At 36.0% G+C, this 27,967-nt stretch overlaps 1 protein-coding gene, 1 non-coding gene and 1 pseudogene across 2 annotated transcripts in view; 1 reads left to right on the forward strand and 2 right to left on the reverse strand.

Annotated features, from left to right (window-relative positions):
* The window catches only part of AR (androgen receptor), a 194,426-nt gene that overhangs the window by 58,636 nt on the left and 107,823 nt on the right, over nucleotides 1-27,967 (forward strand). The gene's annotated exons all lie outside the window — the stretch shown is intronic.
* LOC121482834 lies at nucleotides 15,386-17,711 on the reverse strand (annotated as a pseudogene).
* LOC121483667 lies at nucleotides 25,636-25,737 on the reverse strand. Its single transcript, XR_005985792.1, has one exon. It is a non-coding gene; the product is annotated as a U6 spliceosomal RNA (small nuclear RNA).

Below are 27,967 nucleotides of genomic sequence, written 5' to 3' on the forward strand. Positions count from 1 at the left end.
GATATTCGTTTCAGGTCAATTAATTTTTATATTTGAATTAATTAAACAAATATATGTATTATATCTTAAAGACATTTAAAAATCAATTTTATGAAAAGCAGTTGAAATTTAAAGTTCTATTTTTGAACATCTGGTTTTTATTTATTTATTTTTTGAAAAGTACTTATTAGCATTTAATGAACTTTCCTCCAGATGACTTCAAGCTACTAGGACACAGCACACACCATCCCCTGCCACATCCTTCTTAATCTTCTCCTCAGCTCTTCTAATGAATTTGGCCTCAACTCTTCTACTGAAGATGACATTTTGTTTTTGGATCTTTCCCTTTCCCAAAACTTTGTAGTAGCCCAATCACACCACATCAATGTTGGGAGCAGCTCTAGTCTTGATTTTGGCAGTATTTACCTGTGTCTGCTCACTGACCAAGGTCCACAGTTTTTCAAGGTTGACAGTTGGACAGAAGCTCTGGTTCTTCTTTAAGTGGTAATGCCTCATACCAACTTTTTAAAAAAGATATATTATTTATTTATTTACTTACTTATTTATTTATTTATTCATGAAAGACATAGAGAGAGAGGGAAAGGCAGAGACATAGGCAGAGGAAGAGGCAGGCTCCCTGCAGAGAGCCCAATGTGGGACTTGATCCCAGGATCTGGGATCATGCCCTGAGCTGAAAGCAGACACTCAACCACTGAGCCACCCAGTCTTCCTATCCTATCCATCTTACAGGGAGAGAAACAGAGGAACGACTGGCCCTAAATTACATACCTAGGAAGTAGTTTGCTTAGTGTGGAAACTTCTTCAAAAAGTTATTTAAGGGATCCCTGGGTGGCGCAGCGGTTTGGCGCCTGCCTTTGGCCCAGGGCGCGATCCTGGAGGCCCGGGATCGAATCCCACATCAGGCTCCCAGTGCATGGAGCCTGCTTCTCCCTCCGCCTGTGTCTCTGCCTCTCTCTCTCTCTGTGACTATCATAAATAAATAAAAAATTAAAAAAAAAAAAAAAAAAAGAATGGAGGCTGTAGTTTGCCCATTCCTGCCTTTGAACATTTGGTAAAGTCCCATGACCCTGCTTGGTATGTCCATTTGTCCTCTTTCTCATCCTTTGGGAACATAACTAAATGAAAAATTCACTTGATGGGATGAGCACTGGGTGTTACACTATATGTTGGCAAATTGAAGTTAAGTAAAAAATTAAAAATAACTAAATGAAAAATTGCATTATGTATTTGTAGTAAGAGTACACAGCAATCCTCAGATGACCAGAAACTAACCTCTTTAACTCTTTTACAACAGTCTGGGCACTGCTCTAATTGGCTGTATTCTAGCCTCACCTTTGGCTCCTTTCACAAAAGCTGACACTCAGGCTTTCCAGAACCTTACTTGATACCCAATACAGAATGTTTGGCTCATAATAGCCTATAACTATCTGCTCATTGTCCTGGTAACTTTTCCAGGTGAGTATGTGCTCTTTCTACAGAAAGCTCTTTCTCTCTCTCTCTCTCTCTGCCTCTCATGAATAAATAAAATAAAAAAATTATTATACAAATCTTTTAAATAAATAAATTAATAATTAAATAAAATAAAAAATTGTTATATAATTTTTAATAAATTAATTAATAATTAATATTTATTCACGAGAGGCAGAGAGAGAGAGAGAGAGAGAGAGAGAGGCAGAGACACAGGAAGAGGGAGAAGCAGGCTCCATGCAGGGAGCCCAATGTAGGACTTGATCCCGGGTCTCCAGGATCAGCTCCGGGCTGAAGGTGGCGCTAAACCGCTGAGCCACCTGGGCTGCCCAATAAAAATCTTTAAATAAAAATAAAATAAAATTCAGATACAATAGAGCTGGTCACTACAAATTCTAAACAAAACAAAAGTGATTACAAGAAAAACCATCTCCAATTAAATTGAATATTTTGGGGACAAATTTGTTAGCTCAGCAATGGTCACTTGAATATTTTCAACAAATTCTGTTCTTTCTGATGATTTTTTCTAATAGTACTTTTTTTTGGCTGAAAAATGTACTTTCATATTTTTAGGTATTTAAAATTTCACATGTAAATTGTGCTTTTAAAATAAGTTAAATGGATGATTTAATCAAGATCATCATGAAAGTACATGGGATAAGGGGTTATGCAGCAGCTAACAGTGTGTACTTTTTTGTTGTTGTTTATTAATAAAATGAGGAAGAACAACACATTTTTGGCCCTTTTACTCTCCCAAATAATTCCCTCTCTCTCTCCAGTACAGTTGAAAGTAGATTGATGGTAAAGTCTACATATCTTGTATCTTAGAGTTTATATCTTAGTATTTCAGGGTTAAAAGAAGCTTAAATGCCCTGTACTCAATCCAGTCTGTCTTCTGATGCTTGAAAAATCCCATTGCAATGGGAAATACTAAGTACAGAGTAGGCAGTCAACAATGTAGTTAAATAATAGTTCAGAAAGAAGGGGTTCTTGAGTCTCACTGTATAGTAGGTACTTTTAGATTTATTATTTTATTCTTTATAGGCCTGCGGATAACTATAAAAACCAAAGTCTTTTTCAGATTCTAATTTTATGGGCTTGACTACTACGTTGGTTTCACTTTTTTTTTTTCAACTCCTATCAGCAAATGTAGTTTCTTGAAAGGTTTCTCTTTAACGCAGAAGGATAGTATAAAGAAATGAATGGGAAGTAGAACTATAGACTATTTCAAATGAATGGGAGCTTGTAGATGATTCAATCCAGTCTTCTCATTTTATAGATGAGTGGACTGAGGCCCACAGAGTGGAAAAGACTTGCTCAGAGTCACACAGCAAGTCAGCAGAGGACCTAATTCAGTCTCTTGCCTTCCATTTTAGTGAGTTACCTGTACTAATATTCACACCAGTGTCAAATTCCCTTTTGCAGTTATGGCTTGACCACAGTTATGTGTCCTGGAAAATATAACAATGAATTAAGCTGAAGATAGGACCATGATCTCTTTAAAATGTTTTCTAAACCTTTCACATGAACATAAATAATAAATAATTAGGAAGGATAATCCTTATTTCAAATTTATCTTTCTGTTTCAGAATAACAAGTTAAACTATCTATACCCATTCCATTCTAATACAAAATTTTGTTACCCAGATTGAATTTTGACTTTTTTTCAGAATGTTTAAAGTCTGCCCCACATAGTTAAAATCCTAGCTTAAGTAATAATATACTGTAGTAGGCATAATTCTAAAATTACCCCAGTGATCTTTGTCCTTGTGTGATAACTTACCTTTGAATGTAGGTAGAACCTGTGAATAGGATATTCCCATGACTAGGTTATGTTAAATGGCATGGTTGTCTTTAAGAAGTGTTTAATCACACAAAGCTCTTCAAAAAGTAGAGACATTTTTGTCACCTGGTAACAGAATAGGAAATCTGAAGCTTGAGAAGGATTTGATGTACCAATACTGACTTGAAGATGGAGGGAACCCCAACCGACAGCAAGAAAATGGGCACCTCACACCTAGAGTTACAAAGAAATGCATTCTGTCAACAGCCAGTGAACTTGGAAGTGGATTCTTCCACCTAGTACCTCCATATAAGAGGTCAATTTGGTTGATACCTTGATTTTGGTCAACCATTTTGGTTAACACCTTGTTCTCTCCCTTAGCAGAGAACCTAACTAAACCCACCAGGACTTCTGAATTACAGAACTGTGAGATAATAAACAAGTGTCATTTTAAACTGCTAAGTTGGTGACTGTTTGTTATGCAGCAGTAAACATACTAACATACTTACCATGTGCTCTAAGATAAGCCCTTTATCAAATCTCTTATGCCTCAGTTTCCTTTTCCATGTCATAATGGAAGTGACCTACACTGCTTTGAAACTGTGTTTGTGAAATGTGGTTTTCACAGTAAGAGGAGACATAACATTTGTCATTTTGGTGGTATTAATATTAATGATTTCGACTCTCCTATACCTATAAAAATCCTTTTCACACAGGAATAAGAAAGTAAAGGAATGTAATTTGGCCCTAGGTAGGCTTTTCCGCAATGTGATCTTAAGGCCATATGCCTGCCATTTTACTATAGCAGAGAAAATATGGAGGTTGGAAAACTGTACCATTTGTATTGCATACTCTGTACCTAGCTCTGTGATATCTCTTTGGATTGTAAAAACGGGAAAAAAATGTCAGATATGGTCTTTGGCTTCAAGTAACACATAATATAGTAGAAAGACAAAACATGGGGTCACGTTAATGGTACTCCAACATAGGGAGTGCATAATGTCTTAAGATGAATAAATAAAGCTTGGTAGAAGTTCATAGGAGGTTGCCTGTGAACTGGACCTTGAAGAATAGTAAGGATTTGAATAGCAAGAGACAGAGAAGGAAAGGCATTCCAGTTAGAAGAGCACAAACAAAAGTGTTGAAGATCTAGAAGGTCTTGTAGACAAATAACAAATAGTTCAGTATAACTGAATTGTAAGATTGCCTAGGTGTAATAGGAAATGAGTTGAAAAGAATAGATTGAGGCCAGGTCATAGGAAACTTTGAGTTCCAGGTTAAGGAGTTTGGACATCATCATTTTCTGCACAGAAGGGTGAAATAATCAGATTTGTGATTTAGAATTAAATCATATTTAGCAATATGAATAATGATTGGTGGTGAGGTGTGAGAGTGATGAGGCAGAGACTGAGGTAGGAAGACAATTTAGGAAGGAAAGAAAGTGAGAGATGACAAAGGCATGACTTTAGGAGAGTGGTTTTGGGAAAGGACAAAAGGGATGGTGTTATAGGGGAGTCACAGAGAAAAATGAACATCAATGAGATGAAGATCAATGAGGCAAGGCTCAAGATGTTTGTAAGGTGCTGAGATCAACAGAAGTCTCACAGCTAGGAAATATCAGAATCAGGATTAGTACCCAGATAGCCTGCTGTGGAGCTCTTGCTTAATCATTATTGTTCACTCGTGAGAGGGTGGACAACAAAAAAAGTCTGAAACAAGAGCTTTTTTCATATGTGATGTAACAGGAACAAGCAGCATCCCATCTACCCTGCAGCTGCTCTTTGATCGAAGGTTAGGAGTTGGGGTGAGATGGATGTGTGTGTATGTGTATGTGCACATATGCTGCTTCTGGGAATAAAAATGGGGTACAGATTAGGCCCGGTTACTGCAGTGGGCCTTGTGAGCCACCAGCATTCACCTGCTCCAAGAAGAGGCCTGAGAGGTTTGGATAAGTTCACCAGGCAACACCACATTCTACATACTCAATGTCCTCTGAGAGAATAAAGTGACTCTGTCTCATGTCTGCATGTAACTTTTGGAATCTGCATTTGTTATGAATCTGTTCTAAAGATTTGCTAATTTTCTGTTTGTCCCTCTTTCTGGTCCCTGGTGTGTACAGCATGATCCTTTGGGAAATATGTAGCACTTACAGAATAAGGATTTGGGAGACTTCTCAGATAGTCTAGGGCAGGATTTTCAACGTGTGAATCCAGGACTACCTATATGGAGTCCCTCTAGGATACCTATGGCAAATGCAGATTAATGGGCTACTTCAGATTTATTGAGGCTCAGGAGTTGATATTTCTAATAAGCATGGGTCATTTTTCAACAAACATAAAATTATTTTATTTATATTTATGAGGTGTTTGCAATCCTCAAGTAAATTAGTCATTGTGTCAGAATAATCAAAGCAATTATGGTATTGAATGTTTCTCTAAATGACACCTTCTCCTGGAAATTCTGATAAATCCTTATATTCACCCTGTTTGATAATTACCAGTCTGGATCATTTACCTAAAGAATGAAATTAGAGGTCTGTAATATTGTTGAAAATTCTCTCTTGACTCTACACAATTTGTGTGTGTGACTATGACAAGATTACGCCAAGTGAGCTTTAATATTAGTATACTCGTGCACTGCCTGAAGAAGTTTGTTCCTCATAAAGGAAATTGACAAAAATATTATTTGAATTTTTTTTTCTGTAAAGCTTTTATTCTGGTAGTAGAGTAGTTTTCACTGCAGGGTACCATTGTGTGCCTCCAAACGAGGCGGAACTGACCTAGTGATGGTAACTGTAGTGTTTTTTGAAACTTTGCAAAGTTGATTGTCATGACTTCATTGAGACAGTCCCCTTCACTTTGATCTTTCAGTGACCAGTGTGAAAAAGGAAACTTAATGGTCTGGAGCTGATTAAGTGAAATCCAAAAATAATCAAGGCAGTGCTTCCTTTTCTGGCAGTGAGTTCATTAGGAATCTCAGCACATTGGAAAGCGCCAAGGTCTCAGCCTTAGACATTCCCAAAGGATTCTCCAAGTGGCCTGTGTTATAGAGGACACTGTTGGAATTGCCTGGTAGGTTTTAGAGGAGATATGTGCGTGGTTGTGGGATGGCCCACCCTTTTTGTTTGGATGGTTCCACCTTCATTGTGACAGACTCTCTGGAGGTCTGCTTGGTGTGTGTGTTCATTCTATCCTGGCACATTTGGTCTGAGAAAGCATTTGTTCAGTCCTTTGCATTTTGTTTTATAGCCACTCTGCAACCTATGACATGGTCATCTGGCCTTTTTATTTGTTTGAGAAAAGCAATTTTTCCCTTCTTAGCTTCATGGCTGCCAAGCAGCACAAGCGTAATTCCAGGAAACCATATGATTTCCTTACATCTGTTCAGGAACTGGACAAGAACATCAAATCTAAGGCTTACTGGTTTGTATGTACCCCAAACTGTATATTCTGGTTTTCAGGTAACGTAATAGATCATTGGTACCCTTTCATTAAAGTGAATTAGTATATGTTAACATATACATATACAATAAGTATATGTTAATACTTGCTATGTACCAGATGCTGTGCTAAGCATTATGTTAAGAGAGGAGACACCAATTTCTGTCCTCTAGGTGTCTGCAGTCTAACAGGAAACACAAATATATAAGCAAATTGCTATTTTAAAAGATGTCGTAGCATAGTGAATATAAAGTTCTGGAAGTGTGATTAATTCTGAGGAAAAAGAATGGTAATGAAATGTTCTCAGAGGATGTCAACTTGAGGGAAGAAAGGCAGTCCAGACAAAGAGACTAGCACAGAAGCATGTGAACACATTGAGTTTGAGGGAATGGCAAAATAATCTAGTGTTGCTTAAGCAGAATGAAAGTAGTTGGTAATATTAGGTTAGTTTATGAAGAACCTTGAAGGTCATTCTGAAAGTTTTGAACTTTGTCCTGTGAACAGTCTTAGAAGGATTTAAAATATTAGTTTGCTATATACGGAGCACTTCTTATATAACAGGCACTGTACATGAAAAAGTAGCGCCATTGCCAACAATATAAATGTTTTCCCCATTAAGACTTGACAGTCATTTGTCCTTAGAGGATTTTAAGAAGGGTTATGATCCAGAGGGTTTGTATTTTGTAATGATGACTTTGGGAGTGATATGCAAAGTGATGAAACTAGAAGTAGTGAGAGCATTCAGGAGACTATTGCAGGGGGAGAAAAGGCTATGGCAGAAAAGGATGAGCACCATGTTTATTGGATGTTCCTAAGGATTGCAAATACACAAAATTTGAATGAAAGAGTTCAGGCCTTCTATTGGCCCTTTGTGCATATCATTAGTATATGTGAATACAAAGAGACTACCTAGTGTTTTTGAAAAATCTTGTAGTTTAGAATTAGAACTCTAGGGTTCAGGCCCTGGAGCTACTGCATCATTAGTTGTGAATCTATAGTGAACTTGTTCTTGAACCTTGCTTTCCATAACTATAAAAATGGGAATTTGAAACATTTTGGCTACTTCCTAGAGTCATAGAGAACAGTTGAGATAATACACAGGAAAGACAATGTGCTATACAAATATTGGTTCTTGAGGCAGCTGTTATTTAATGTTTAGAGTATTGTGTCTACTTCACAGAGTTGTTATGAGCGTGGAATGGAATAATGGATTTGAAATCATTTTGTTAACTTTAAAACATGATTCAGATGTTAAGTATTAATAATAATAATAAAAAAACAATTCATTCTGCATCCAGATGTTCTCTCTCTACCATGACTCATGTACTCATTTGGAACTGTGCAGATGAATATCCATTTAATTTTTTCAGGCTGGATTCCCATGTTAACAGAATCAAATGGGACAAAAAATTTCTATGCATTGGCTTCTCCCCTGTCAAATTTTGGCTCTAGGACTGAAAGAACACCCATTTAACCCAAGTTGTCACCAGCCTTATGTTATTTTGCCCATGAGCATGCTGAATTTGGGCACAGTCCTTCAGATCCAACAAGAACCCCCAAGCTTCCCTTTATTTAAATTGGCCAGACAAACCAGTCTTCGAGTTCTATGTCCAGCAGAGCCATAGGTTTTTCAAAGGTCAGTCATCACCATGAAACCAGGTGTGATATGTAAATAAAGTTTCATATTGTTTGTGGTTAGTGAAGACAACCTAGCAGGCAGACCCCACCACAGTTTGCTGCTTCCAGTGGAGGTAGTTGTATGAAGATTGTGCCTTTGGTATCGATGAAATAGGACAGAAGTGAGAAATTAGAGCAGTTCTGACCCTTACTCTCAAAATTCTCAGATTAAGAAGTATTCAGACCCTTCTATCCTTTTTTCTTTTATTTCATCAACAGAAGTATGTTCCTACCTACTTATTCTCTCTCCACTGCCTTTTATTTTAGTTAAAGTGGAACCAGCTTAAGATGGTCAGACTTTTGCTTTTCCTGGACCTTGTCATGTTTTCAAAGTGTTGTTTTTGAGGACAAGATGATTAGGAAGAGCCTGATTCTTTATTTCTTTCCTCTTGGCAAAGAAGATTAAAATCATTTGAAGAAATGCTCTATTGACTGAGTTGATGAATTGCTATTAGTGAATCTAATGGATATTTGAGAAATTTGTACCATTAAAGTTGAAATTCTAGCCTCTAATATAATCTTTTAAAAGTGTTTAATATTGAACAAGTAATTAAATACTTTATTTAGTTATTTGAGAGAGAGAGAACATGAGCAGGAGGGAGGGACAGAGGGAGAAGCAGACTCCCCACTGAGTGGGGAGCCCCACTCCTGGATCATAACCTGAGCTGAAGGGAGACACCCAATCAACTGAACCACCCAGATGCTCCTTGAACAAGTAATTTAAAAAATTAAACATGGGGCACCTGGATGGCTCAGTCAGTTAAGCATCTGCCTTTTGCTCAGGTCATGATCTCAGGGTCCTGGGATCAGGCCCCGCAATGGGCTCCCTGCTCAGCAAGGAGCCTGCTTCCCTCTTTCCCTCCCCCTGCTTGTGCTCTCTGGCATGCACAGTGCTCTCTCTCTCTCTTTCTCTCTCTCTGTGTTAAATAAATAAAATCTTTAAAATCTTTAAAAATAAATAAAAATTTACAAAGTTAAACAAGTAAAAAGTATAACTAGTTACTATCAAAATTCATTTTCATGTTTGCATATTTAATGGTTATTATTTTTTATATTTATTCATATGCCTATGTTTTTATATTTGGTTTATATAAAATGTGGTTTTCTACCATGGCTTGTTTTTTTTATATATTTTGCTTTTCTCTTGACATAATATTTTCATTTTAATTGCTTCTTGATAAAACAAAGAACTGTACTTACATATGTGAATATTTAAGTTAAACTAATTAAAATTAAAGTACAGAAAAATTCAATTTCTCAGTCTCATTAGCCACAAGTCAAGGACTCTGTAGTCATATGTGTGTAGTGACTACCGTTTTGGACAGTGTAGATCTAGAACATTTCCATCAACAGAGAAAGTTCTATTTTGGAGAGCACAGCCATAGAGTAAATGTGCCATAATGTGCTAAAGCATTTTTTCTTTGTTTGACAGCGAATTGTTTTTTTAGTTTTAAATATTATGGATAACTTGACAGTGAATATAACTATGTGTGTAGCTATTTGATTTGGTTGAGTTATTTCTTGGGGTTAATTTGAAAAGCTGAGTTATTAGGTCAGAGAGTATGGATATAGTTTTTTAAACCTGTAACTTATTCAAAAAAGAGAACTACAGGCCAGTCTCTCTGATGAACAAAGATGCAGAAATCCTCAACAAAATACTAGCAAAACAAATCCAACAGTGCATTAAAAAAATGACTCACCACGATCAAGTGGCATTTATTCCTGAGTTGCAAGGTGGTTCAATATCTGTAAATGAATCAACAGGATACATCACATCAAAAAGAGATAGAATAAAAAACATAATCTTTTTAGTAGACACAGAAAAACAATTTGGTAAAGTACAACATCCATTCATGATAAAACCCCTTAACAAGTCGGTTTAGAGGGAACATACCTCAATAAAATAAAGGAAGGCCATATGTGAAAAATCCACAGGAAACATCATACTCAATGGGGAAAAACTGAGAGCTTTTCCCCTAAGGTCAGGAAAAATACAAGGAGATTCCACTCTCACCACTTTTATTCAACATAGTACTGGAGGTCCTAGCCCAGCAGTCAGACAACAAAATGAAGTAAAAGTCATCTAAATTAATAAGGAAAAAGTAAAACTTTCATTATTTGAAGATGACATAACACTATATATAGAGCACTGTGAAGATTTCACCAAAAAAACTCCTAGAATTGATAAATGAATTCAGTAAAGTCTCAAGATACAACATCAATGTACAGAAATCTGTTGCATTTCTATATACTAAAAGCAGCAGGAAGAGAAACTAGGAAAAAATCCCATTTACAATTGTACCAAAATTAATAAAGTACCAAGGAATAAACATAACCAAAGAGGTGAAAGACCTGACTCTGAAAACTATAAAACATTAATGAAAGAAATTGAAGAGGACACAAACAAATGGAAAGACTTTTCATGCTCATGGATTGGAAGAACAAATATTGAAATGTCTGTACTACCCAAGCAATCTACACATTTAATGCAAGCCCTAACAAAATACTTCCAGCATTTTTCACAGAACTAGAAGAAACAATCCTAAAATTTGTATAGAACTACAAAAGACACAAATACCCAAAGCAACCTTGGAGGGGGGGAGCAAAGCTGGAGGCTTTGCTGGAGGCTGGAATCACAATTCCAGACTTCCAAGTTATATTACAAAACTACAGTAATCAAAACATGGTACTGACACCTGAAACTAATATACTGTATGCTACCTAAGTGGAATCAAAATAAAAATAATAAAAAACCTATAGTGTATTATCAGAGTCCTTTCAAAAAGGTTTATATCAATTTTAAGTGCTTTATGTAGCATATAAATATATTAGATTCATTGCATTCACAACACTGGACCTTATCAACTTTAGTTTATTTTATTCTGGTTTTCATTAAAAGATAGTTTATGTTAAAAATATAGTTTATGTTTGAGTTTGCATTTCCTTTTGTTTTGGTGATGATGTGGTTTCCTACCTAGTTTTACTTTATATTGCATGGTATTGTATATTTACATCTTTCCTCATTTATATTTTTATTCCTTAGTATTTTTTATCAATATGAATAACATATTTATATGTAACATAAATAAAATTTTCCACCAATATATTCTTTAAAAATTCTAGAATAAATTTTACCTGGTTTTAAATTTAAAGGAATAATATATGACATATGTCGCATATTCCTTTACATTTCAAGAAACATAGGTAGCTCTATATATTCTTATACAAGATTATTTTTGATGAAGCACCTAATATATAAGAAAATGCTAACCATTGTTTTTTGAACATCAGTTCAGAATTTATATGTTACCAAAAATCACCAAGTGCTGTTGACAAAAAGAAAAAAATAATTTACCAAAATATTTTTAATAAAACTTAATTTCCCCTCCCCCACATTTTAAATTATTATATGTCTGTCTTTAGTGGTGACATACAGTATATTAGTATGTGCCCAATAGATCTTTAACTTTTTTATTGAGATATAATTGATGTATAACATTATATTAGTTTCAGGTGTACAATGTGATGATTTGAAATTTGTATGCATCAGTAAATGATCACCACGTTAAGGCTAATTACTATTCATCACCATAAAAGTTACATTTTTTTCTTATGATGTGAACTGTTAAGACTTGAGGATGTTATGCTAAGTGAAATAAGTCCACAAAGATAATACCATATGATCTCACTTATATGTATAATCTACAAAAGAAAATAAGTGAGCAAACTAAACAAAACATAACTAATAGTGAACAGAATGGTGGCTGCTTAGGGAATGGGGGATTGGGGAGTGGTGAAATGGGTGAAACGAGTCAAGAGGAACGAACTTCCAGTTATAAAATAAAGTCATGGGAACATAATGTATATAGCATGGTGACTATAATCAATAATATTGCAGTGCATATTTGAAAGTTGCAAAAAAATAAATCTTAGAATTTTTCATCACAAGAAAAAAAATTTTACATGACGTATCCCAATGTATCCTCTAAAATGCTAGAAAAATTTAAATAGACACCAAAGTGACATTTTATTAAGACTGCTTTTATACCACTTTTTCTCATGATTTTTTAAAATTGAAGTTTAGTTGATATTCAATGTTCTGTTAGTTTCAGGTAGGGGAGGGGCACTTGGGTGGTTCAGTCAATTAAGTGTCTGTTTTGATTTCAGTTGAGGTCATGATCTCTGGGTCTTGAGATCAAGCCTCATGTTAGGCTCTGTGCTCAGTGCGGAATGTATGTGAGATTCTCTGCCTCTCCTTTTGCCCCTACCCCCTCAAATAAATAAATAAACCTTTAAAAAATATTACTGTCAGGTATACAAGATAGTGATTTAACAATTCTATACATTATGCATTGCTTACCATGGTAAGTATAGTTACCATTTGTCATCATACAATGTTATTATAATTTTATTGACTATATTCCCCATGCTGTAATTTCATCCTTGTGACTTAATTTATTTTATCTTTTTTTTAAATTTTTATTTATTTATGATAGTCACAGAGAGAGAGAGAGAGAGAGGCAGAGACACAGGCAGAGGGAGAGGCAGGCTCCATGCACCGGGAGCCCGACGTGGGATTCGATCCCGGGTCTCCAGGATCGCACCCTGGGCCAAAGGCAGGCGCCAAACCGCTGCGCCACCCAGGGATCCCCTTAATTTATTTTATGATTGAAAGTTTGTACATTTTAATTTCCTTTCCCTTTTTGTAAAAGATTTTATTTATTCATATGAAAGACACAGAGAGAAAGGCAGAGACATAGGCAGAGGGAGAAGCATATTCCCTACTGGGAACCAGATGTAGGACTTGATCCCAGGACTCTGGGATCTTGCCTTGAGCTGAAGGCCGACGCTCGACCACTGAGCCATACAGTGCTCTGCCTTTACCATTTTGTCCATCCCAAAACAGACTACTACCAGTTTGTTCTCTTTATGAGTCTGTTTCTGGTTTTGTTTTTTTGTTTTTTTTTTGCTTTGTTTTGTTTGTTCATGTGCTTTATATTTTAGATTCCACATATAAGTGAATTCGTATGGTCCTTATCTTTCTCTGATTTATTTCACTTAGCATAATAGCCTTGATGTCCATCCATGTTGTCATAAATGGCAAGGTTTCATTATTTTTAAAGCTGAGTAGTATTCTAGTGTGTGTGTGTGTGTGTGTGTGTGTGTGTGTGTGTGTGTGTGTATGTACCACATCTTCTCCATCCATTCATCTATCGATGGATCCTTGGGTTGCTTACATAGGTTGGCTATTGTAAATAATGCTGCAAGAAACATAGGGATGTATATGTCTTTTTGAATTAATATTTTCATTTTCTTTGGGTAAATACCCAACAGTAGAGTTACTGAATTGTATGTTATTTCTATTTTTAATTTTCTGAGGAATGTCCATACTGTTTTCTACAGTGGCTTCACCAGTTTACATTCCCACCAACATTGCATGACAGTTCCCTTTTTTCCATGTCCTCGCCAATGCTTAATTCTTGTCTTTTTGATAGTAACATAACAGGTGTAAGGTAACATCTCATTGTTTTGATTTGCATTTCCCTGATGATTAGTGATGATGAGCATCTTTTCATGTGTCTCTTGGCCACTTGGAAGTCTTCTTTGAAAAAATGTCTATTCAGACTATTTTTAAATGTTCATTTAAGGGTCATAAAAAGAGACCATGAGAATTAAATTATTTTCAATAAGAGGGCATTTTAACTTACGGGACATACAGAAGATAGATCAATTTCTACAGACCAGAAAGGAAGGAGCAATTTTGTATATTCCTAAAAATCCCTGACTGAGACTTAGAAATTTCAGGATCTTATATATTTTTAGATTTAGCCAGTTGCTAATTATTTTGTAACTTCCCACTACTGATATTTTGTTTTTCTCCCTGACTTGTTTGGTATTAAAAGTAGTGCTGCAGTTAACATCCTCAAGAGGCAATATATACAGTGTTTAAGGGAAATACCTCTAAGGCCAGAGTATTTTCATCCAACTATTGGTGCCACCATCTTCTTACTGTATGACCTTGGGCAAAATACTTAATTCCTCTGGGCCTGAATATCTTCTTATAAAGAAATTAAGATACCAATGGTCTCTAATCCTATAAGGCCATTATAAAGATTCTTAATGATATATATTAAGAATGTAATAGTTTATACTTTAAGTGTCAGGCATATAGAAAATAAAACAATTGTTAATATGATTGTATTATCTTTATTAGCATACTTTTGAAAAATATAAGTTCTTAGTTGTTAAATAGTTGAATAAAACAATGTATGCATTTTAAATCTGGTAGATACTACTTCTCACCTTGCCAAAGAAACTGCAAACATTGGATACTATTAATCTTTTAAATCTTTGTAAATCTTACAGGTTAAAAAAAGTTTATCATTGTTTAAGCTTCTTCTCTTTAATTATGAGTGAGCATGAGCATCTTTTCACATGTTTATTGGCCATTTGTATTTCTTTCCATTTGAACTGACTGTTCTTGGCTTTTGCCCATCTGTTGTTGTTTTTGTTTAGCTTTTCATCTGTTTCTTATTGATTTATGGAGCTCTTTGTATATCAAGGAATTTGGCTCCTTGTCATATGTGTTACAAATAGTTTTCCCAATTTATCTTTCAACTTTATGTTTCTCTGTCCAGCAATCTTTTTTTTAACTTTAAACAAGTTTTTATTACACAAAGGTTGTCACATAATTGGATATTTTTCTACTTTGTACACAGTTATTCTTACTCTCCACAGAAAGGCTGCTTAACTTTTCGTCTGGTGATGGCAAACACTAAAATCCTGATTTTAACAAAATTGTAGTAAAAATGCCTCAGTGATTGAAGTTGAAAGCAGTACATTGGTCCATGGCTCTTGCACTCAGTTATCAGGAATGTACAAATGTCTTTTTATTCAAAAATACAAAATAAACTATCTGTAGGCATGGATAATGACAGCCATAATCCATCCATTATACGTTGTCAAATGAAACCAGCAACTGATGGTTATAGCGATTTTCTTAAACATCAGCCAGCCATCAGTCATTTCCTTCAACTGACTTTTCTGAAGTTATGGTTGAGGAACACAGCCTTGAGCTTCCTCTCACAGTTCATTAAGAATGGTAAAGCACTATTCTAGGAATCAGAACATGCTGCCTCCCATACCACCTCCCATTCCACCCATTCCACCCATTCCACCCATTCCTGGGTCCTTCTCTTCTTTAGGAATTTCGGTGACTACAACTTCTGCTGTAGTTAACAGAGAGGCCACTCTAGCAGCATCCAATAAAGCAGTTCTTACCACCTTAGTTGGGTCAGTGATTCCTTTTTCCACCATATTCACAAAATCTCCAAGCATAGCATCATAACCAACTTCTGAGGAACTCTGCATAATTTTCTTAACTATCAATGATCCTTCAACACCTGCATTCTTAGCAATGGCTATTTCAGGAAATTTGAGTGTTCTCTTAATAATTTTGATACCAATTCTTTGATCTTCATTAGCTGGAGTTATTGAATCCAAGGCTGGAATGCACCGAAGCAGCCCCCCACCACCCCTGCCCAGAACAGTGCCTTCTTCAACAGCAGCTCTTGTGGCATGGAGGGCATATGTAACTCTCTTTCTTTTCATTGATTTCAACATCACTTGTCCCACCAACCTTCAACACAGCTACTCCATTGAGAGTTTCGCCAGGCCTTCCTTCAGCTTTTCCTTTTCGTATTCACTAGTTGTGATATCTAACTGCTCAATAATTTCTTGAATACATTTTTCAATTTGAGCTTTGTCACCTTTTCCTTTTCCAAAGATGGCATCATCTTTGGTCACAATGACCCCTCCAAATTTCCTAAGTCATGAGGCTGAACATCTTCAAGATTTAGAGTCAATCCTTCTTCCCCAAACACTGCACCACCAGTAGCAATAGCCAGCCATATCTTTAAGCTGGTTCTTTCTGTTGTCACCAAAGACTGCCACAACCTGAAGAGCAACTTTAAACCTATTCAAAATGAGTGTACTCAGAGCTTCTCCATCAACGTCTTCAGCAATTATGACCAAGGGCTTACAGTGAGCATTGGCAATTTCAAGAGCAGGTATGATGGACTGGACACTAGAAATTTTCTTTTCACTCAATAGAACATAGGCATCTTGGAGTTCACATTTCTGACCTTTTGACGTATTAATAAAGTATGGAGAAATATAACCTCGATCAAACTTCATGCTTTCAATAATTTCTAATTCATCATTCAGTGTTTTTACATCCTTTACTGTGATGACACCCTTTCTTCCAACCTTTTTCATTGAATCGGAAATGATGTTGTCAATTTCTTTGTCTCCATTTGCAGAAATCGTAGCAACCTGAACAATTTCTTCAGGGGTTGTCTTGGGTTTAGACTGCTTCTTAAGTTCAGCGATCACAGTATCAACAGCTAACACACACCTCTCCTGATTTCCACAGGATTAGCACCTTTGCTAATTTTCTCGAAATCTTCCTTGGCAATAGAGTGCGCCAAGACGGTAGGAGTAGTGGTGCCATCCCCAGCCTCTTCATTTGTATTATTGGCAACATCTTCAACAAGTTTAGCGCCAATATTTTTATATTTGTCTTTTAAGTCAATTGACTTTGCCACGATCACACCATCCTTTGTTACTTTGGGACTTCCCCAACTCTGTTCTATAATCACTGTTCTTCTTCCCTTTGGCTCCATAGTAACGGCTAAGGCATCAGCTAAAAGATCTACACCTTGAAGCATTAAGGCTCGGGCATCTGCACCAAATTTTATATCCTTGGCATAGGCCCGAATGAGCTGAGGAACCAGTGCTCTGGACACTGGCCTAATTTGGCGGAGGACTGCAGGTAGTTGAAGCATTTCTGCGGGATAGTGGCAGAACATGCGGGTGGTGAGGCAGGCTGTTGGAGGCGAGTGAAGTATCTGTCCAGCAATCTTAAATTATATAGTTAAATTAATCATTCTTTCCCATTATGGCTGTTGAGTTTGGAGATCCGTGCTTTGCAGGTCTTTCTAGATGGGTTTTATTTAAATCATATATTAGAAATCTTTTTGCCAAAAGGCTCAATTATGGATGTAAGAGCTAAAAGGGATTTTAGGCATTGCATAACTCAAGTTTCCTCCTTCATATCTTTTTCATTTTTTCTTGCAGAGGAAAAGAAATTAAGTCCCAGTGAAGGGAATGGACTATAAAAGTACCACAGCAAGCTAATGGTAAAAATGCAGACTGGGACTCTGTGCTCCTGAGGCCTATTCCAGTGATAATTTAGTTTAACCAGCTTGTTTTATAAAAAGAGCTTTCTGACTTTAAAAAATACATATTGAAGGGATCCCTGGGTGGCTCAGCAGTTTAGCACCTGCCTTTGGCCCATGGCATGATCCTGGAGTCCCAGGATTGAGTCCCACATCAGGCTCCCTGCATGGAGCCTGCTTCTCCCTCTGCTGTGCCCAGAGCCACACTCTCTGAAAAGTGACCAGAGAGAGAACATCTGAGAGACTTGGTCCTATCTGAATGTGGGGAAAATTCTAAACTCCCAGAACTATGAAAGTAGCCTTCAAATCACATGCACATCCGGTGGTAAAGAGTAAAAATGTAACTGGCTAAGCACGCTTAAAGCACACACTTTAACTAAAAAGTGGTTTATGTAGATCTGGGTTTGACATACAGGAAACAAATCTAAAAGATTAAAAACAAGGAAACATACTAAACAGAGACATCAGAAGCTTTACAATGTGGGGGAAATAGACCTCTCAAAACTAATTCAGCCAAGTAATTAAGTAGACAAGTGACCAAACAGAAAAGAAGAATAAGCTCCAGAAAGAGGCATGTTAGCATCCAGAGTTGTTACAATATAGTATCTGAAATATCTACTTTTCAAGTAAAAATTATGATATGTGGTTCTTAGTTTTCTTCTTTGGAAGTGTTGAATCACTATATTGTACACCTGAAACTAATACTACACTGCTAACTAACTGTAATTTAAATAAAAATTAAAAAATAAAAATAAATTAAAAATACAAAATATGAGACGTACAAACAAGAGAAAGTACGGCCCATACACGGAAAAAGAAGTAGTCAACAAAAACTGTCCATGAGGAAGCCGAGATGTTGGACTTACTAAACAAAGTAATATATTTATATCTACTTTAAATATATTCAATGGACTGAGGAAATAATTTTTAAAATACTAAAGGAAAGTATGAGAAAAATTTCTCATCAGAGAACAGTCAAGTGATAGAAATTATCTAGAAGAATTAGAAATTATAGAGAAGAATCAAATGGTAAATCTGGAGTTGAAAAGTATAATCATTAAAATGAAAAATTCACTAGGGGATCCAGAATAAATTTGAGTTGGCAGAAGAAAGAATCAGCAAACTTGAACATAGTTCAACAGAAAGTATGAATTTGGAAGAACAGGAAGGGGGAAAAGAATGAAGAAAAATTAATAAGCTCAGAGAAATGTTAGATACCTTAGTAGTGTACCAACATATGTGTATGGGAGTATCAGAAGAAAAGAGAAAGAGCAGAAAGATTATTTTAAGAAACAGTAATATTTTCCCAAATTTGATCCAAAATATTGATCTACATATCAAAGAAGGTCAACAGACTCCAAGCAGGAAAAATGCAAAGTGATTGATACCCAGACACACCATACTCAAAATGTTGAGGCAAATGTAAAGATAAAATATTGAAATTAGCAAAAGAAAAATGACAAGGGAAATGCAATAAGATTAACTACTGACTTCTCATCAAAAATAATGGAGGGCAGAAGACAGTGTTGTGGCATATTCAATGTGCTTAACAAAAAACCTGTGAACCAATAATCCAGTACTCATTAAAATTATCTTTTAGAAGTGAAAGTGAAATAAAAACATTTCCATATAATTAGAAACTGCTAGAATTTGTTGCTAGCTGAAATGCCTTGGAAGAAATACTGAAAAGAAATGGTACCAGACGATAATTTAAATCCACATGAAAAAATAAAAACCATAGTAGAGGGAATTATGTAGATAATGATAAAAAGTAGAATTACAGGGGCACCTGGGTTCCGCGGTTGTTAAATCATCTGACTTTTGGTTTCACCTCAGGTCGTGATCTCGGGGTACTGAGATCAAGCCCTGCATCAGGCTCTGTGCTCAGCGTATAGTCTGCTTGAGATTCTCTCTCCCTTTCCGACTGCCCCACTTGCTCATGCTCTCTCTCTAAAATAAGTGAATCTTTTTAAAAAGAATTTCATATTGCTTTTTTTCTTGATAAAAATTAATTGACGCTATCAGTAAAATTGAATTCTTGGGTCTGTCACATATATAAATATATCTGTAAAAATAGATGTAAATATAATAAAGTGCAAAGAAGAGTGGGAATTAAGCTAAAATGGAGTATGGAAATGGTATCGGATAGAAAATGAACTCCACAGAAAGAAATGAAAAAAATATTGTAAATATGATGATTAACATAAAAATCTCTATAAACTGTGCTCTCCTTTATTAGCTTACTTAATACACATATGATTATATAAAGCAAAAAGTATAAGACATGCATTGTTTGGTAATAATATAGACAAATTATGTATAACAGTTATTATACAAGGGGAGACTATAGATCTATAGAAGAATTAAGTTTTTAATACCTCTTGGAATTTAGTATAAACCTGAGGTAGATTCTGATTATTAAATGCATGTTAGAAACCTCAGAGCAAGCACTGAGAAAAAAAAAAAACTTTTTAGAAAAGGAGAGAAGGTGAGGCAGGAGGAGATGAAGAGAGAGAAAGAATCCCCAGCAGGCTCCATGTCCAGTGCAGAGCCCAATGCAGAGCTCAGTCTCACAACCCTGAGATGATGACCCGAGCCAAAATCAGGAGTCAGATGCTTAATTGACAGAGCCACCAGGTGCCCCCACTGAGAAAAAAAAATTCGTATAGTTTACAAAAATTAAAAACATGGTTAAAATTGCTCACCAGAAAATACCTACTTTAGCAAAAAGAGGTGGCAAAAAAATAATGGAAGAACAGGGTAGTAGTGAGAAATACAGAAAGCAAGAAAATGGAAGAGGTAATTCTAACTATAGCAACAATAACATTAAATGACAATAAGTAAATAAATAAAAAAGTGAGATTTTCATCACAGATAAATAAAACAAGGTATACCTATATGCTGTATAGGTGACTCACTTTGGATTCTAAGACACAAATAGGTTAAAAGTGAAAGAGTGGAAAAAGATATTTCATGCAAACAGTAACCAAAAGAGAGCCTGAAATGGCTACTATTAATTTTAATCAAAATAAACTTTAAGACAAAACTATTATTAGAGATAAAGGACATACTGTAATAATTAAGGATCAATCAATCAAGAAGATATAACAGGTATAAATATATGCAACAAAATATAGAAAAGTAGTTCAACAATAATAGTTGGGAAGTTCTATTCATTATGTGGAACAGCTAGACAGATCAGCAAGAAAATAGAAGACTTGAATAATGAAATAAAATAAAATAGCTACACCTAATAGACATCTTTTTTTTTGTTTTAAATTGTAGTTAGTTAACATACAATATAATACTAGTTTCAGATGTGATTCACCACTGCCATACAATATCCAGCACTTATCACAACAGGTGCACTCCTTAATTCCCATCATCTATTTTACCCATCCCCACCCATGTATGGTAACCATACGCTTGTTCTCTATAACAAGCGTCCGTTTCTTGGTATCTATCTATCTATCTATCTATCTATCTATCTATCTATCATCATCTATCTATCTCCTATCTATCATCTATCTATCTATCTATCTATCTATCATCTATCTATCTATCTATCTATCTATCATCTATCTATCTCCACCTATGTTCATTTGTTTTGTTTCTTTGTTTTGTTTTGTTTCTTAAATTCCATATATGAGTGAAATCACATGGTATTTGTCTTTCTCCGACTGAGTTATACCTCAGGATAGTAAAGGCTATCTGTGAAAAATCCACAGCTAATATCATCCTCAATGGGGAACAACTGAGAGCTCTTCCTCTATGGTCAGCAACAAGACAGGGATTTTCACCCTCTCAACTGTTATTATACATAGTATTGGAAGGCCTAGCCCCAGCACTGAGACAACAAAAAGAAATAAAAGGCATCCAAATCAGGAAGGAAGAAGTAAAAATTTCACTGTTTGCAGACCACATGATTCTCTATACAGAAAACCTAAAAGATTCCACCAAAAAACTACTAGAACTGATAAACAAATTCACTGAAGTTGCAGGATACAAAATGAACATATAGAAATCTGTTGAATTTCTGTACACCAATAAGGCAGCAGCAGAAAGAGAAATTAAGAAAACAATCCCATTTACTATTACACCAAAATGATAAGATACCTAGGACTAACTAAAGAGGTAAAAGACCTATACTCTGAAGACTGTAAAACCCTGATGAAAAAAATTAAAGATGACAACAAAGAAATGGAGAAACATTCCATGCTCATGGATTGGCAAAATAAATATTGTTAAAATGCCTATACTCCCCAAAGCAATCTACACATTTAATGAAATCTCTATCAAAATACCAACAACATTTTTCATGGAACTAGAACAAGCAATCCTAAAATTTGTTGGAACCACAAAAGACTGAATACTCACAGCAACCGTGAGATAGAAAAAAAAAAAGCTGGAGGCATCATAATTCCAGACTTCAAGTTATATGACAAAGCTGTAGTGACCAAAACAGTATGATACTGGCACAAAAATGGACACATAGATCAATGAAACAGATCAGAGAACCCAGAAATGAACCTACACCTATATGGTTAATTAATCGTTGACAATGCAGGAAAGAATATCCAATGGGAAAAAGTCTCTTTAACAAATGGTTTTGGGAAAACTGGACAGTAACATGCAAAAGAGTAAATCTGGACCACCAAACACAAAAATAAACTCAAAATGCATTAAAGACCTAAATGTGATACCTGAAACCATCAAAATCCTAGAGGAGAACACAGGCAGTAACCTCTTTGGCCTTAGCTACAGAAAGTTCTTATTAGATATGTCTCCTGAGACAAGGGAATCAAAGGCAAAAATAAACTATTGGGACTATATAAAAATAAAAAGCTTCTACATACTGAAGGAAACAAGCAACAAAACTAGAAGACAACCTATGAAATAGAAGATATTTGCAAGTAAGATATCTGATAGAGGGTTAGTATCCAAAATATACAAGGACGTTCTAAAACTCCACACCCCAAAACCAAATAATCCAGTTAAAAATTGTCAGAAGACATGGACATTTTTACAAAGAAGATACCTCCATGGCTTACAGACAGAATAAAAAATGTTAACATCACTGATAATCAGGGAAATACAAATCAAAACTACAATGAGATATTACTTCACCCTTGTCAGAATGACTAAAATTAACAACACAGGAAACAACAGGTGTTGGTGAGGGTACAGAGAAAAGGGAACCCTCTTATACTTTTGGTGGGAATACAAACTGGTCCAGCCACTCTGGAAAACAGTATGGATGTTACTCAAAATTTAAAAATAGAACTGTCCTATGAACCAGTAATTGCACTACTAGGAATTTACCCAAAGAACACAAGAGTACTGATTCAAAGGTAATATATGCAGCCCTGTGTTTATAGCAGCATTACCTATAGTAGACAAATTATGGAAAGCGCACAAGTGTTCATTGGCTGATGAATGGATGAAGAAGAGGTGGTACATATATACAATGAAACATTACTCAGCCATGAAAAATGAAATCTTGCCATTTGCAGTGGCATGGATGGTGCTAAGAAGTACTATGGTAGAACTAATAGATATCTATTGAGTATACCACTCAACAGTAGGAGAAAACAAAGTCTTCTCAAGTGAACATTAAACATTTTCCAGAGTAGACCAAATTAAGTTTTTTGTATTGCAAACTTTATAGTCAAGAAAGTGAAAACCCAACCTACAGAAAGGGAGAGCATGTTTGAAAATCATATCTAAAAATGACCTTGTATACGAGATAATTGGAAGCATTATATCCACATAAAAACTTCTCAATGTTTATGACAGCTTTATTAATGTCAGCCAAAAGGTAGAAACAACCCAAATGTCCACCAATTGATGAATAGATAGACAAAAGGTGGTATATCCTTATGATAAAATATAACTCATTCATTAAAAGGAATGAAGTATCAATACTTGCTACAACATGGATGAACCTTGAAAGCATCATGCTAAATGAAGGGAACCAGTCATGAATGGCGATATATTTATGATTTCATTTATATAAAATGGCCAGAATAGGCCAATTTCATTGAGACATAAAGTAAATGAGGTTCACAGAGGCACCAGGAAGGGGAGGATGGGAGTGACTGCTAGTGAGTATGGGGCTTTGTTCTCAAGTGATGAAATTTTCTGGAATTAGGTAGTGATGACATTTGTACAACTCTGTAAATATGTTAAAAAAACATTAAATTATATGTATACTTTATTTATTTAAATGGTGAACTTCATGGATGTAAATTACAGCTCAATGAAACCATTAAAGATTGTGTTATCCCCCACTACCATGTTTTTACATCACTCTGTATTATTCTCATTATGAATTTTTTCAAATTATGTTTTAATAACTGCTTTAGCCTGTGGTGGCTTTAAGAAACAGGGTCTGCTGCCTCCTATCTGTATCCCTGGCCCATAGAAGAATTCAGTTGCCACCTTTTGAATGAGTGTGAAGGCTTTGATAAAGACAATGAGCTATAGCAAATATATAATGTGGCAATTTTGTTACCTATATACAAATCTTTTTTTTTCTATATACAAATCTATAAGAAACCAGTTCCATGGTTAGAGGGGCTCATTATAAAAATGTGCTTCTTCCTTAAGCATAAATGAACTTTAGCATATCTTATATTAAAACTTCTAATTTTGCTTACACTTTTATAAAAGCATGTTTTTTCCCTTCCAAATCCCAAACAATCTTCTTATTAGGTTTTTCTTTTCAGCTTTATCCACAACTGTTTGCTTATCTAGGAATAAAGACAGAATTTTAAGATAGAATTACATTTTCTTCCAACACTGGTGTACAAATGGTATTAATGTAAAACATCCAGGATTTCTGAATATCTATTATTAGTTGTGGTTTATTTGGGTTTATTTTGACCTTGTGAAGGTCAAAATACAGTGAAGGAATAATCAAATGGATATACCTGTTAGTTCTTTTTTCTTTTTATTTTTTTAAGATTTCATTTGAGTGAGGGAGGAGAGGTAGAGGAGGAGGGAGAGGAAGACCTAAAGAATCCTAAGCAGACTTCATGCTAAATGCATAGCCTGACACGGGGCTTGATCTCATGACCTTGAGATCATGATCTGAGCCAAAACCAAGAGTTGGACGCTTAACTGACTGAGCCACACAGGTGCCCCTACCTGTTATGTCTTGATGTGTTTCTTCCCAGTTGCAGAAACTTAGACAAGTTACTATGGTCTCAGCTTGCTTTAGTTTTCTTCATCTATCATTTCTACCAGGCAAGGTTGTGGAGAGGATACATTATGATAATTGATATGGAAGCACCTAAAATATACACTGTACATAGATGGTGGTGACAATGATAATAATGATGATTATGATAGTGATGGTGTGCTGTAGCACCTTATTTTGTTACTCAGAGCATATTACATGTACTTGCAGAACATCTAATATGAATTAGCTCACTTAATCCACATAACATGGATGCCTGGCTGGCTCAGTGGTTGAGTGCCTGCCTTTGGCTCAGGTCATGATCCCGGGATCCAGGATCAAGTCCTGCATCGGGCTCCCTGTGAGGAGCCTGCTTCTCCCTCTGTCTATGTCTCTGCCTCTCTCTCTCTCAGTCTGTGTCTGTATAAATAAATAAATCGTTTTTTAAAAATCGACATAACAACCAGGTGGGTAGGTATTGTGACTATCTCCACTTCATAGATGGGAACTGTAGTTGCTCAATATGTGTGACTATAGGTATCACAGTGCTGGCATATGGTGTTAAGTAAATAATAGCTTTCTTTCTTTACATGGGTAATTTTTGTCTCTATTCAAGTCAGTTGTAGATGTCCAGAGACCACTGTTTTGTTTTTTTTTTATTTTTTTAAGATTTTATTTATTTATTCATGAGAGACACAGAGACAGAGAGAGGCAGAAACACAGGCAGAGGGAGAAGCAGGCTCCATGCAGGGAGCCTGACGTGGGACTCGATCCTGGGTCTCCAGGATCACACCCTAGGCCAAAGGTGGCGCTAAGTCGCTGAGCCATCCTGGCTTCCCTGTTTTGTTTTTTAATTTGGGACGCTTCACTAATTTGCATGTCATCCTTGCACAGGGGCCATGCTAATCTCTATAATGTTCCAATTTTGGTATATGTGCTGCTGAAGTGAACATGAGAACACTCTGTTTTTATATGTGTATAGCACAAGCATCTAGGCAAATTGTGTTTAGAAGATTGATTGATTGATTGATTGATTGATTGTGTTTAGGACATTTAATGAAAGAGGAGCACAGGGCCCCAGGCAGCCAAGTATTACATAACCTTGTGAAAGGTCTCCAGACCACTCCAGTCCTCATCAGATAGAATACTGCCCTTTTCAACTTCCAAACTGCAGGAAGCAAGAACGACATTTCAGATCCACTAATCCTCTTTGCCTAAGAAGTATGGAGAACAAAATATAGCTTCCCAGAGCTGAGAGAGGAAGAAAATTCTATCACTGTCCTCTCCTAACTACTTCTTAGAGGAGGCATTTCATTTTCAACTTATCTGGTTATGCTGGTTGTTTCCTTTTCTCACCTTCAGATGTCAGCTCCTACCTGGCTTTTTGTCCTCCCTGTTTATTCCTGGGAGAAAGCAGCTGAAGCTTGCTTCTCAGGGGAGGTTAAGGGTATTTTTAGCTCCTTTGCCAGGAACACACCAACCTAATTTTCTTTAAGCTATGTTAATTTGTATTCTCATTAGTTCATTCATTCATTCATTCATTCATTCATTCATTCATTTACAGGTTCAGTAAATAGTTTTTAAAGGTTTATTTATTTATTGGAGAGAAAGAGAGAGCACAAGTGCTCACATGAGTAAAAGGAGGGGCAGAGGGAGAGAGTCTTCAAGCAGACTCCCTCCTGAGCTTGCAGCCCCATGCGGGGCTTGATCCCACAACACATGACATCATAACCTGAGCTGAACCTAAAAGTTGGCTGCCTAAACAACTGAGCCACAGAGGCACCACTGGATACAGTAAATATTTAACAAACACTACTTAGGAGTCAAACCATGTGCTAGGCACTGGGGGTAGAACAGTAAACAAAAAAATTATGCTACTCTCAAGGAATTGATAGAGATATACAAGTGAATCAACTAACAACCTGGTTCTGCTTTGAAAGCTGTCTGGTGCTCCTGATCTCACAATCACAGAGCATTTAGCCTATATCCCATCCACCTTCAGAGATGGGGCATTATTGAACCAAGTACTCAAGAGTCAGTCATTTGGAGACCGAATCATGGAGCCCTAGAAATCTAGTACCAGGAGTAAAGCAGCAAAATAGAAGAATCATGGAGCACATAGTCAGAAGTTACTGTGTCTAGGCTCAGCTCTGTTACTCACTGGCTTAGCTTAGCTCCTCTGCCTTCTTTTGATCATCTGGAGAATAGTGGTTAATGAAAATTTCTATATGGCAGGGTTGTTGGGGAGATGAAATAAGATAATTCTCAGTCTACTGTGTATCTCCTTACTCTGCTGTACTTATTGATATCTGAATTTATTTATTTATTTATTTATTTATTTATTTATTTATTTATTTATATTTTTTAGTCTTTCTATGCTTGTTTCATGCACCCCCCCAAATGTAAGCATCTGACTTTTTCATCATTGTATCACTAATCTAATGGTGCCTGGTTTATGGTATATAGAGCTACCAGAGGGCAGCTTGGTATAATAGAAAGAGTGCCAGATTAGGAATTAAAACCAGAGTTCAGATTACAACCCTACTACTTTCTAGCTGCTCCACCTTAGACAACTTACTTAACCTCCCCAAACTTTCTCTGGCTCATTTGTTTGCCTCATAGAGTGGTTATGCAGATCTCATGAGATAAATGTGTATCAGTGTGCTTTATGTACTTGAAGTGCTCTGCTAATGCAGGTTTTATAAGATGAGAAAACTAAGGGTCAAAATAAAAAGTGTTTGGTCCAAGGTTATGGCAGCAAGTTAGTATCACGATTTATGATGGAATCTGAGGCTTCCAACTCCTAGACTAGCATACCAAAGCATATTCCAGAACAGAAACTGTGAAGAAAGTAAACAGTGGCCAGGGATAAGGGAAAGCAGGCTCTGTCTGACAGCAGCTTATCCGTTCATAATAATGGGAAAGGGGAACGAGGAAGGTACTGTGTCAGAGTCCACATGATCACTTTGCAAAATGGAAGGAGCTTGTTCATAGAGTTGAATGATTTGTCTGTGTTTATCTAACAATGACAGTTTCACCAGCTCTTTACCACTTCACTTTCACCTAGTTCAAAAGATGCCAAGTATGACACATTTTCCTTCTCAGGCTTTATCCTAGAATACATTTTGTTTGACTCTGTGTTTAACTGTAATATAGAAAGAAAGTAAGGCAAGGTAAGAGT

This window comes from Vulpes lagopus, chromosome X, assembly GCF_018345385.1.
Source record: "Vulpes lagopus strain Blue_001 chromosome X, ASM1834538v1, whole genome shotgun sequence".
Classification (NCBI taxonomy): Eukaryota; Metazoa; Chordata; class Mammalia; order Carnivora; family Canidae; genus Vulpes; species Vulpes lagopus.